The sequence below is a fragment of the Schistocerca cancellata genome, chromosome 1, assembly GCF_023864275.1.
Source record: "Schistocerca cancellata isolate TAMUIC-IGC-003103 chromosome 1, iqSchCanc2.1, whole genome shotgun sequence".
Classification (NCBI taxonomy): Eukaryota; Metazoa; Arthropoda; class Insecta; order Orthoptera; family Acrididae; genus Schistocerca; species Schistocerca cancellata.
Window position 1 is genome coordinate 853,073,046 of NC_064626.1, and position 12,451 is coordinate 853,085,496.

Sequence of the window (12,451 nt, forward strand, 5' to 3'; positions counted from 1 at the left end):
CGTTGGCAAATGGTAGTTAATTCTTGAGCATGTCTACTGTCGATCTATATAATTAATAGTAATATTAGTGTGGGCCCGCACATTTAGTTGTTCATCCATTACATAGCATCAGTTATCACACACCATGTACAATACTGAGATCGGTCTCTACACAAATATCAAGATAAATTATTTCCATTTTTTGTTATGATAGCTACAGATAAATAACTATAAAATTAAAATTACAGTGTCTGAAATGACAGACCATCAATGTATCAGTATGTAAATTTATTATAACATAGAAGGTCATGGGGAAAAGTTAGGCATATGATTTTTGTAAGAATTGTGCAGAGGACTGGGATAGTGGCAACGCAGAGGCCAGCCGGAGGTCATCGGCTACCTGCAGGAGGAGAGCGTCGACGCGCTACCTGACGTGAGGGGCGCGAGGGCGTCCGGTCCTACAAGCTGACAGTCACCGGGCCGTGTACCTGAGGGATTAGGGAGGATCCTCGCCGGGCCACAAGCGAAAGTGAGGCTGGCCGTTGGCACTGACACGCGACCCACACGAGGCAGCCGTTTGGAGGGATTCCCTGTGGCAGACCACGTGGTCGTGAGTACACGAAGAAGATCACATATGGTGTCATAACTGGCGTCTCATGTGCCTCAGGACAGAAAGGGACGCTATATACTCACCTGTTTGGGTTTTTACAACTCACTAGCATTGGCCGATCTGCTTACACAAAGCAGTATCGTGCCACACTAACAAATGTATGGTCTCATTTCTAACTTCTCCTCTCTATTAGAGAGCAGTTTTTAGCAATCGTCGCTCCTAGTTCGATCCTGTATGGATGACCTCACACACTTGTGGAGTCACTCCACGTGCCATCATCCCTCGTCGAACTGCAATATTGGGAAACGTAAAGTACTGCCCAGCGAGAGAAGAGACCTAGACTAGTGATGTATCCCAACAAGTAGACATCAGAGACAATTAATCGACGTGAGGAGGGCCTATCACTGTGTCTTCCTACCGTACTGCCGTGATCATATGCATGGGTCTGACTACAATCTCAACAGCGTACTGCAGACGCTCCAGCACTCCCTATTGCTGTTGCAACAACGTAGCAACAACACCCGACGTTTAGCCCTATGTGATGTCAGTACTGTGGCCCCATCCCAAAAGCCGCCCTCCAATGCTCAAGACATGGAACCACGTGCATCAATGCATGTGACTCAACATACCAACCCCCTCAGAGAAACTAATGAATTTGTGAAGTGCTTCGAACATTTCTAACAATGTGATTTAGTGCCACATCCTCAGCACGGTCGTGAACAGTGTGCAATGTGCACGCACAACTTAATGTCCCATGAACCTTGTTTTTTTTAATTTCTTTCTCTAGTGTTGTTTTTGTAATGTATGTGATACCTTGTATGTGTTTGTTTTACACTGTAATTCTCATTACAAATTACTGTATTGTTCTCCACACCATTTTTTTTATCTTGTATTTATTGTTGAGTGTATGGAAACAGTGTGCCTGAAGTCCCCATAAACTGAAGCAGATACCACCTCTGTCATTGTGAATGGACCATCAGTTCAGGGAACATTTTGTAAAGGTTATTCTTGCTGCAGGGAGACAGAATGAATCGGAGGTCGTAATTAGATTCTGAAAGCTCACAAAGAGATTGTTAACTTAAATAGTATCATGTGTGAGTGAGTTCAGGTTAGTTTAATGATTAAAATTGTTGTAACATCTTGGGCATTTAATTGCGGAGCACTCCAACTCTGATTGTAAAGAATAAATTGCTCCATATTTGGCTCACATGCCCGGGCCATATTTAGAGAGTGAATGTCTGTGTGAATCGGTGTTTGGAAGGGGCTCCCTGGGTATGGATGTGTGATGTGAGTGTTAGTGTTCCATATTAAGAAGGTGAAGTTGGCTACATCATAAATAATCCTCCCTCTATGAGCTGCATTTTTCAGTTGCAGTTATTTTCTTTATAGAGTGCGGCATGTGCAGCCAGTTTGCGAGATTGTTCTTGGGCGATTGACTCACTACCTTGCTCCTAAGTGAGCCAACCGCTCACCAATTACAATCTAAAATGGCGTAGGGGCTATGAGAGGTGGCATGAGCCCCCTCTCATATTTCTATCTTACGATTCTCCTCTATAATTGCATGCGGTGGAAAGTTGCTATTCCTTCACGCGCGGACTTCCCACGCAGCGTCTCTCGTCACCCGGGTGGTCCGGTGACAGGCGGGCTCTGCTGATCTGGAAAGCTTTAAGCCGACGGGTGTGAGGAAGTCGAGTGAATGCTTTGCAGACACCGACATTGTCAAGAGGCACGCCCGCAGAGCTTGAAGTAGTGGCTGGGCTAGAGGTTCCGTTACTTCGCAGAAACTTAGCGAAAACACGTTCTGGCGGGCTACCAGCGAGGCGTGGGAATGACTTGTGTACCCAGGCAGCTGTGGCGGGAAAATTCCCGCACTTTCTGCAAAATAGTAACTGTGATTGGCTTGCTCAGGGCATAGCTCCGTGACGTAGCAAGATCGGCGCAGAAATTGGCGCCAAGAATCTCCATTGGTGGAATGGTAGCGTTCCGGCAATGGAGTGGAATTTCCGCCGGTTTTCGAGTTGCTGATTGGAACGTTTAACCACGGCCACTGTCGTGGGGGCGGGAATGTTCTGTGTTCGGTTTTTGTACGGGTGCTCTTGTGAGTAGTCGTCTCTCGCCTTTCGGTCGAGGACGTCGAAGCAACCAGCCAACGGCTCCGGTACGGCAGATCGTGTTCTGGGAGTCAAGAAGTCGGTTTGGTAATGTATGTCCGCAGCACCGGCAGATAGGGATTTTCCTAGGTGACAATCAGAGCTCAGCAGAGTGCGCCTGTTCGTCTTTTTTTCCTAACTTTGTTCTGTCTTGGGTAGCAGCAATTAATGGTGGGTTGGCTATGTGTTTTCTCTAAGAATTGAGTTGCTAGGAATTGGCTGCACATACCACTTCGTCATAATCCTCACAATCTAGTTTAGGGACAACTTCAATTTCACAGCGTTTGTTTAAGTATCCAATTAGAGCCAATTTGATATATTGTTAATGTTTCATGTGTTGTTGTTTATTATTTTGTGTTTAGTCTTAATAAATCATATTGTTATTTTGGACAGAATTTTCATTCTGTTAATAGATAGAGCAACCCCATCATTCCTCACTATGTTAATGAAACCTTCGTTTAATTAACTTATTTAACAAATTAAATTATTGCAGGTGCCAAACTCTCTTCTACTCCACTGGCAGGGTTGATTAGAGTCAGTTCGCGTATTTTTTTTATCCTTGTGCAACAGGAAAAGTTGGAGTTAGAAAAGGGGGGGGCTTAGAGCATCATGTACATATGTAAATTCTCTAAGAATTGAGTGTTAAAAACACTGCTAGCCCCGGCACCTCGCAAGAACTGATTTTTCTTTACAATAATCACGATGACCAAGGATTGGAGAAATTAGTAAAATCTTTAAATTGAGTTGAATGATTGTCAAAAGTTAATTTTTATAAGAAGGATTATTATTAAGAGATTTCTTTTTAAAAGCATTTACATGGGACTTGATATAACAATACTACACATGCGCGAGGCTGCTTTTACCTTATATCGCTCAGGCACCGCCATGGCTCCCCCACGACCGCCCCAGCCAACTCCATACACACGACTGCTCACTAGCAAGTTACTCCTACTGCTACACAGTTCCTACTACCGTCAACACTGCTCTTTGGTCAGAGATTCTCTTATAGCTTACATATCGCAGGCAGCACGTGAGCAATATATCGAAATTACATCTGCTCGAGTGCGCTAGCAACGAATTTCTTAATCATGGACCTCTTACATAACCCTCCACTGGGGGGGGGCAAAAATCTGGCAGCGATGGTGAGTCAATTGGACTTGCCATGAGCAACAAATTTTTTTATAGTATATTTAATTACGAAGTCTACAGTCACAGAAGTATATACATTATTGATAAGCGCAGAACATATTAAGAAATGAAATAGAGTGCACACGCACTGAGTTCAGAACATATTAAGAAATGACAAAATGTATACGCAATGAGTACAAAATATATTAACAAATGATATAAAGTGCACCCGCACTGTATAAGTCTTTACCATTTTACAAGAATTTAAACGTATTGAGAAATGAAATAAAGTGCACACGCACTGTATAAGTCTTTAGCATATTTAGGACAACTGATCTTATTAACAAATGAAATGAGGTGCACATGCACCGTATATGTCTTTATCATTGTACAAGACTTTAAACGCACTGTATAAGTCTTTACCATTTTACAAGAACTAGGAAAGGAATGGGAAGGATTGCATCATGGTTGTAGCACAGTAGGTTGCATGTGCTCTGCACTGAAAGTCCATATCTTTCTACAGAAGCACAACACCAAATGAGACAATCTGAAGTTCTCTTCCCTGAAGTATTTATCAGTGTAGCCAAGACACTGAAATATTGCATTAATATTGTATGTTGTCACTTTGGTAGTACATTAGGTACACCAAACAGTAAGACCATAATAACATCTCCATCGTTCAAGGTGGTGGACAGCTTGATATGTCAACACCACATTCTTGTAGAATCCATATTCTTACAGCAACGTAGAATTAGTGCAAAAACCAAATATAGTGCTCCATGATCATGAGGATGGACAGGACAAACGGATATTGCAGTAACTGCTGGTAATTAGGTCAGAAGGTGAAGGATACATTAATCTTATGCTAGTCATCATAGAATTACACTACTGTATCAACCGTTCTGAATAATTATTGGCATTCATTGGCTATTTACACAGCATTTAAGTAGTATATATATGGAGTATTACAGAACATTATTCATAAGTCATCTCATCACAGTAATCATTGGCATTCATTCGCTAGTTACTAAACATGTAGTAAGTATTGAGTATTACTAAACACACTTCATAACTCATGTCATTGCAGTAATTACTGGTATTCATTTATGGAGTATAACAAAATATTATTAAGAAGTCATATCATTGCAGTAATTATTGGCATAGCATTTATGAATAAGTCATCTCATTACAGTAATCATTGGCATCTTAAGACATCTCATTACAGTAATTATTACAGAACATTATTCATAAGTCATCCAATTACAGTAATTAATAGCACAGCATATTCATGACTCATCTCATTACAGTAATTATTGGCATCATGTAATCTCATTACAGTTTATAGTAACCATTGGCATCATAAGACATCTCATTACAGTAATCATTGGCATTCATTGGCCAGTTACTAAACATGTAGCAAGTATTGAGTATTACAAAACACTATTCATAACTCATCTGATTGCAGTAATTATTGGCACTCATTGGCCAGTTGCAAAGTATTCATATAGTTTTACAAAACATTATTCAGTATTATTCACGAGTCATCATTCAAAACAGGAGTTATTGAGTGTAGCATCAAGCTGCTAGTGTTTATATGTGATATAATGTAAGTGACATAAGATGTATTTAAAATGTAAGACATTGTAACTATTACTCAAGGTCTGTAGTCCAATAATGGAATCAATACATCAGAAAAATTTGAATTAAATTTAGGAATAGAAATATATCTTTAAATGGTAGCATTATTTAGTTATATACTGATAATAGAAGTGACTGGTAATGATTTTTTTTTGTGCTAGCAATGCATTTCATTGGGAACTATAGTCAATTGCTGGGGCATGAAAATATTTGTTTTTGACTTATTGCTGGAAATAAGGATTAATAACGTCATTTGTCATGAGTCAGCTGTAGCAAGGTTATGAAACAAGTACAGTATATGTGATCACTTTCATAAATGATAGACACAACTGGGTAAAAAATGCAAGTATTAGAACAGGTTTTATAATTAAGTGCTCATAGCATATTAATATCATGAAAAGCTTCTCCTGGAAAAATATAAAATGGATTATTGACCTGAAAGAAAAATGTATATTATGCTGACAAGTAGTAAATTTCGAATTAACAGGTAATGAAACGTGTGCTTAATATGTATGTACTCTAGCTGTCTTTCCCAAAACATTCAGTCATTATACTATGCGACATAAGACATACTGTCAAAAAGAACTGCAACAAATACTTAAATAACTACATAGCATCTCTTAACTAATACAAAATATATAAACTTCATCATTATCATCATCTGCAAAGAAAAACTTCATTATTCATATTACCATATTCTTCATCATCATTTATTATCATCTGCAAAAATACACCACACTTCATTATTCATATTCATATTACCATTTACTTCATACAACTATTCATTATCATTCATTACTTCCTATAGTATAGAGTTTCTTACTTCTAGCATATTTCATCACTAAAATTAACATGTGTATTTCTGTCTGACAGCCTGCATCAATCGCCTCGTATTCTGAAAGAAAAATAATTAGTTAAGACTGCTATTATACAGTGTGTATAGTATATTCTTGTTAATGCTTGTTAATTCTGATCCATTTACTCTTCATGACAAGGTATTTCATTTTCTTTCGTTCATTCTGATGGTAAAATTTCCATTTCATAGTAAACCACTGTGGTTGTATAATTTATTTCCTTTACACGGTATTGCTTTCTGAAAACGATGAATATGGACTAATATCTTGCGTTTAAATCATATACCCATTAAATAAAAACTTGTTTCTAGTGATATAACTAAGCATACAGCATAGCATGACAGAAAACGTATTATGTCAAAAACATAGACAGTTTTCAAGTGAAAAATGTGTAAACACAGTATCATAATGTAGTAGCAAAAAATGTAGAATAGTCAAGATATTGAGATATCACCAGGCAAAACGCGAAGTCAACTGGTGTTTGTTATATCTTAAAGGTTACATAGTGCATACAGACAAAAATGCTACTTTCGATAGGAAGACACTCATACATACACAAAAAATGGAAAATGTGCATGGTCTGATGTCTAACGACAAGAAAAGCGACCTGCTAACCTTATCTTGCCGGGCACTTGCCAAGAAAATATATAATCATCATCAGTAAGTGGTCATACAAATATCTGGAAATGGCATTACAATGTGATAAATCGTAAAGTATGTTCATTCAATAAAGGGTCTAATATTGGAAATATGGTGATTGCCCTTACTTTTTCTGGTTCTCAAAGTTTCGACGTGTACTACGTTGGGGTGAGGAATGCTGCGAATTCTATATGGACCTGTGTATAGAAGCTCAAATTTACTGCATCTACTTGTTCCTCTGTTGGATAAATAATGTGTGCGTACTAATATCTTCTGTCCTATGTGAAAGTCACGGCGTGTACAAACCTGTTTTTGCTGTCTTCTCTGGCGCTCTGCGGCACGTTTGATGTTGTTGAGTGCAATGTCGATTATTTCATGCTCGCGTAGTCGACGAGATGTAGGAAAAGATACTAATTCTTTAATTTTGTTGGGTGGTTCAGCATTTTTCAATATAACAGTCGGGAATAACATAGTAGATTCATTTGGTATGGAGTTAATTACATCCTGGAATGGGAGTATGTGTGTATCCCAATCAATATGTCTTTTATGGCAGTATATTCTACACAGTTTACCAATTTCTTTCATCAGTCGTTCAGAAGGGCTCGAAGAAGCGTGATACCTGGATATATATATCGGAGAAATGTTTCTAGCTCCTAACATACGTGTCCATATAGCAGATCGAAATTGTGGTCCATTGTCGGAAATTACTTTCAATACATGCCCTACATGAAATAAAAAATTTTTTACAAATGCATTCGAAATAGTTTTAACAGTAGCTTTGCGTAACGGAGTGAAGGTAACAAATTTCGAAGTGAGTTCAACAGCGACAAAGATGTAACAAAAACCTCTATTAGATCTGGGAATCGGACCAAAAATGTCTACAGCGGCCATGTGTCTCAATTTAACGGGTACAATGGGATGTAACGGAGGAATATGTGAAGTCGTGTCTGATTTAGCTTTCTGGCAGATTTTACATGACGTTAAAACTCGTCGAATACGGTTTTCCATGTTGGCAAAATAACAGTTCTCTCTGAATAAGAAAACATTTCCTGGCTCCATAATATGCGTAACTTAAATGAGTATACCAAATTAATTTGTTAACAAGTTCGTCAGGAATACATAATAACCAGTTGTTGTTGTCAGGGTGAGAGCGGCAAAACAGAATATTATTGCGTAAAGTATAATGGTTTCTAATGGTAACATTATTCATATCTTGCCAAAGGCGTTTAATTTCTTTCCACACGTTGTCTTTGCTCTGCTCTTGTGCTATGTCTCGTAATGACGATGAAATTAAATTTTCAAATGCGACTTGTTGAATATACGAGTACATGACGCTAGGATTTGCTTGGCAGAAGTTGGTTGCGATGTCTTGCTGATTGTTGCTGAGAGAGCGGGATAGTGCGTCTGCTACAATATTTTGTGTACCGGGAATGTGAACAATTGTAAAATTAAATTCCTGTAAATAAAGTTTCCACCTGCTTTATCTGTCATGTGTAAATTTAGCGGAGAGCAAAAACTGTATAGCTCTATGATCTGTGTAAACGGTAGTATGTCTTCCATAAAGAAAATGCCTAAATCTGGTAAATGCCCGTACAACACATAATGTTTCAAGCTCTGTAACAGAATAATTGCGTTCAGCTGGTGACAGAATGCGACTTGCAAAAGCGATGTTTTTAATTACTGTAGTACCGTCTTCTTCAATTTCCTGAAAAATGTGTATGCCTAAAGCGGTGTTAGAACGGTCGGTGGCAATGAAAAAATTTCTAGTGAGATCTGGATGTGACAAAAGTGGTGCGTTCAACAAAGCTTCTTTCAAGTTCAGAAATTCAGAATGTGCTTGCCTATCCCAGGACCAAATAGTGTTTTTACCCGTCAATTGGCATAATCTAGGGGTGTCTAAAGCAGAGTAATGAATAAATTTACGGAAAAAGTTAATTAATCCCAAAAAGCTGCGTAGTTGTTTCTTCGTAGTTGGAACAGCAATGTCACGTAAAGCTTGAAGTTTTTTCCGGGTCAGGCGCAATACCTTCTGCTGAAATTACATGTCCAAGAAATTTTATGGAAGTTTTGCCAAAGTGCGAGTTGCTGAGATTAACTGTGAGTCTCTGTGCACGAAAAGTTTGCAACAGTTGTTCAAGAATCAGATTGTGTTCAGACCAGTTAGCTTCTGCAATAAGAATGTCGTCTACATACGTTGTGATTCTGTCTTTTAATTCTGTCGGAAGTATAGTATTCAAACCGCGATTAACGCTGCTGAAGAAATTGTTAAACCGAACGGTAATTTACAAAATTGATAACAGTCACCAAAACAGAGAAATGCTGTGTACTTTCTGCAGTTCGGATGGAGCTGAATTTGCCAAAATCCCGATTTCAAATCTAATGTGGAATAAACAGCAGTACCATGAAATTTCTGTAGAAGTTCTTCTTGTGTTTGTGGGCGATCTGTTTCATTAATAATAATGTCATTGATGTGACGCGAATCAAGTACGAGGCGAAGTGAGCCATCCTTTTTCTTAACAATATGGAGCGGGTTTATGTACGAACTAACTGCCGGTTCAATAATTCCTTGGTCAAGCATAGCTTGCAATTCTTTCTTAACTTGTTCTCTGTGAATATATGGAATGGGATAATGTTTGGCTTTAAACGTGTCGTGCTATTTAAGTTGAAATTCATACATAAAACCGGACATAGTACCAGGGACGTTGTCAAAAACTGGAGCTTGCTGTAAAAGAATTTTGCGTAGCTCTGTACGTTCGTCGTCTGTATTTGCACTGCTCTGTTTAACTTTATCAGGAATCATTTGCATAACGTCATAGTCGGCTTCGTCTGGTGTATTGTAGTTGTGAACATTCGTATCTGTGAACAATGTGGAATGACAGTCTGTGTTACGTGATGCAGAAATGACCTCTGTCCGATTAATTGTTTGTACTTCTGCAGATAAAGAGTGCTGAAATTCTAATGCCAGTTGTACATTTTCATCCTTTAACATTGAAAGGGTACAGTACCGCCCGACATTGAAAATAGGTGCAACATACTTCATTATTTTTGTCAGAACAACACATTTTTTTGTAAAATAACTCAATTTCAATTAATACAGCGAAGCCGGATACCAGTGTGGGAAAGAATGACAATTTATTTATTTAATTGATCACATGTGCACTCCCACAAAGTAAATCCCTACGTCCAGTTTGGTGAGATCTTTTGAAATGAATGAATGTATGGTCGTCTGCTAACCACAGATAGTGAATGTGAATATATGATAATCTTTGAGTCGATCCTTTGGCCACCTTTGGTGGGACCAAAGAGATGAAATTTACCTGAGCTTTGAGCGCCTGAAATGTGGCTGACCAATAGGATAGTAAGGTGCTCCCCCACTTCGACAAAGGTGTGAGAGGACCTCGAGAACGGCCATGTTTCAGCACTCTGCCGCTGGATCTTGTGCTGTTAACACCTGTTTTAGTTGTGCTCCGTAATGATGAAAGAGTGGAGACATGGTATGCATGTGAAATATTTAAGAGTAGTTTGAAACAATAATTTCTCTATTTCAGGAACTTTTGTGGGGAGAATTAAATGTCAGGCAGGTAATATTAATGGGATTGTAGTAATCTCCGGAAGTGACCAACGGTCACAATGAAACCACGTGTAGCAATAAGTTGAAATACTTCCGTGTGCTTAAGTTAAGCTGAATTACTAGCGTGTGTACAATAAGTTGAAATATTTAAGAAATAGCGTGTGTACCATAAGTTGAAATATTTAAGAAATGGTGTGTGCAGGACTTGAAATTAGAGACGAGTACTTCCACGTGGTGAGTACTGTGTGAGTCTCAAACTGTGTATGAGACAAAAGATAAAGAGAAGTACTCGTCCATGGCATCAGTTGAGGACTCGCGTGTGTGATGAATATGTTCTTAATATTACTCTGCGTGATATGATTCCGTGTGACGCTAGATTCAAACTCTGAGAGAGAAGCAAGGTGAGTCGGCCGTCTATCCAGCAACGCCACATGGCTTGCATTGCACAGGAAGACGTGCATATATCTCCAGAGTTCCTAGTAGGAAAGTAGAATTACAAAGTGGGGCAGTGTCGTGTGAAACTGGGATAAATATTAATTGAAGTGGGAAAGCTGAAAGTGACAATGTTGTGACCATTCTCTGTGTAGCATTTCATGTCGTAGTGTGGTGTATGTCATGTAATTTGGGTATGTGTGGATTGCATGAGAGAGTAGCAAGGTAGTTTCAGAAGATTAGTGGGTTATGCTTGTTCCTTCTGTACCGCTCGGTCTGGAGGAAAGTTTCGTGATGATGGTTGTGAGAGTCGAAGTGTGAGGTATAATAAAAGATCCACCATCTTATCCAGAAAGTGCACTGTAGCGTTAAATAATTACGATACCATAATATAGAGATTCACCAATGTGAAGTCATGCCCACTGGGCGGAATTTCTCATGTGTTATTGTTTTAGGTTATAGAATTTGTGTGTTTAGGTTAGAGAATTTATCGGAATAAATAAGATAGTGAAAAGAAAAAAGATTGGTGGACTTTTCCATTGAATTGTATGTTGCCATAATGTCCCGAATTTATAATGTGTGTGCCATTCATATTCAGTGCGGTGGCCACATGTAGACAAAAGCCGTTAAATAAAAAAAGGAAAGAAAATGTGGTATTGCCAGTGCGTAGTGTACAGTCAGAGTTCTGTAAATTACTGATAGTCAGATGCGTGTTTCCGTTGCGTATTATTCATACAGGAGGATAATTTGTAACTTAATTTTGAGTACGAGAGATCATGTTACTCGATAAATAAGAATGAATCCACTCGCTTGGCAGACCACTCATCTTGCAGGCCTGACTGCTTGATGCCACAGTATGAGCAAGGCATGTGGGTGCCTCTCAACATTAAATAGGAATTTTGAAAGTCAATAATTGCGTCGTGTTGTATCAAAAAATTCGTACCTAGAATAACGTCTGTTGTCAATAAGGGAACAATCCAAAAATTTGAGTGGAACGTATGACCTGCAATACAAAACGATAAGGGTGTCTGTAATTTTACATCTACTCCTTTACCAGATACTGCTCCTTGTACTTTAGTTTTGCCTAATGGTAAAGTAGGATAGGTATTCTCTTTGTTACATTCGCTGAAAGTTTCTTCATTTATAACTGACATAGGTGATCCAGAATCGATTACTGCTGAAAATGTGGATGCTCCAGTCTTTACTTCAATTACAGGGTGGGAAATGGCTTTTTGAATAACTGGTTTTTCATGCAAAAGTATGTCTCGGATGTCGTCAAAAGTAATAACATTTTCGTGAACAAGATTCTGTCTGTCTGAAGTATTGCTTACGTTGCTGGAGGTTGCAACCTGTACTGTATCTAGTCAAATTCTATCTGACGTGCTGTTATTTGCAGGAAGATGCTGTGGCATTTCAACTATTTGTACTGTCTTGTTACTTCGTCCTGACG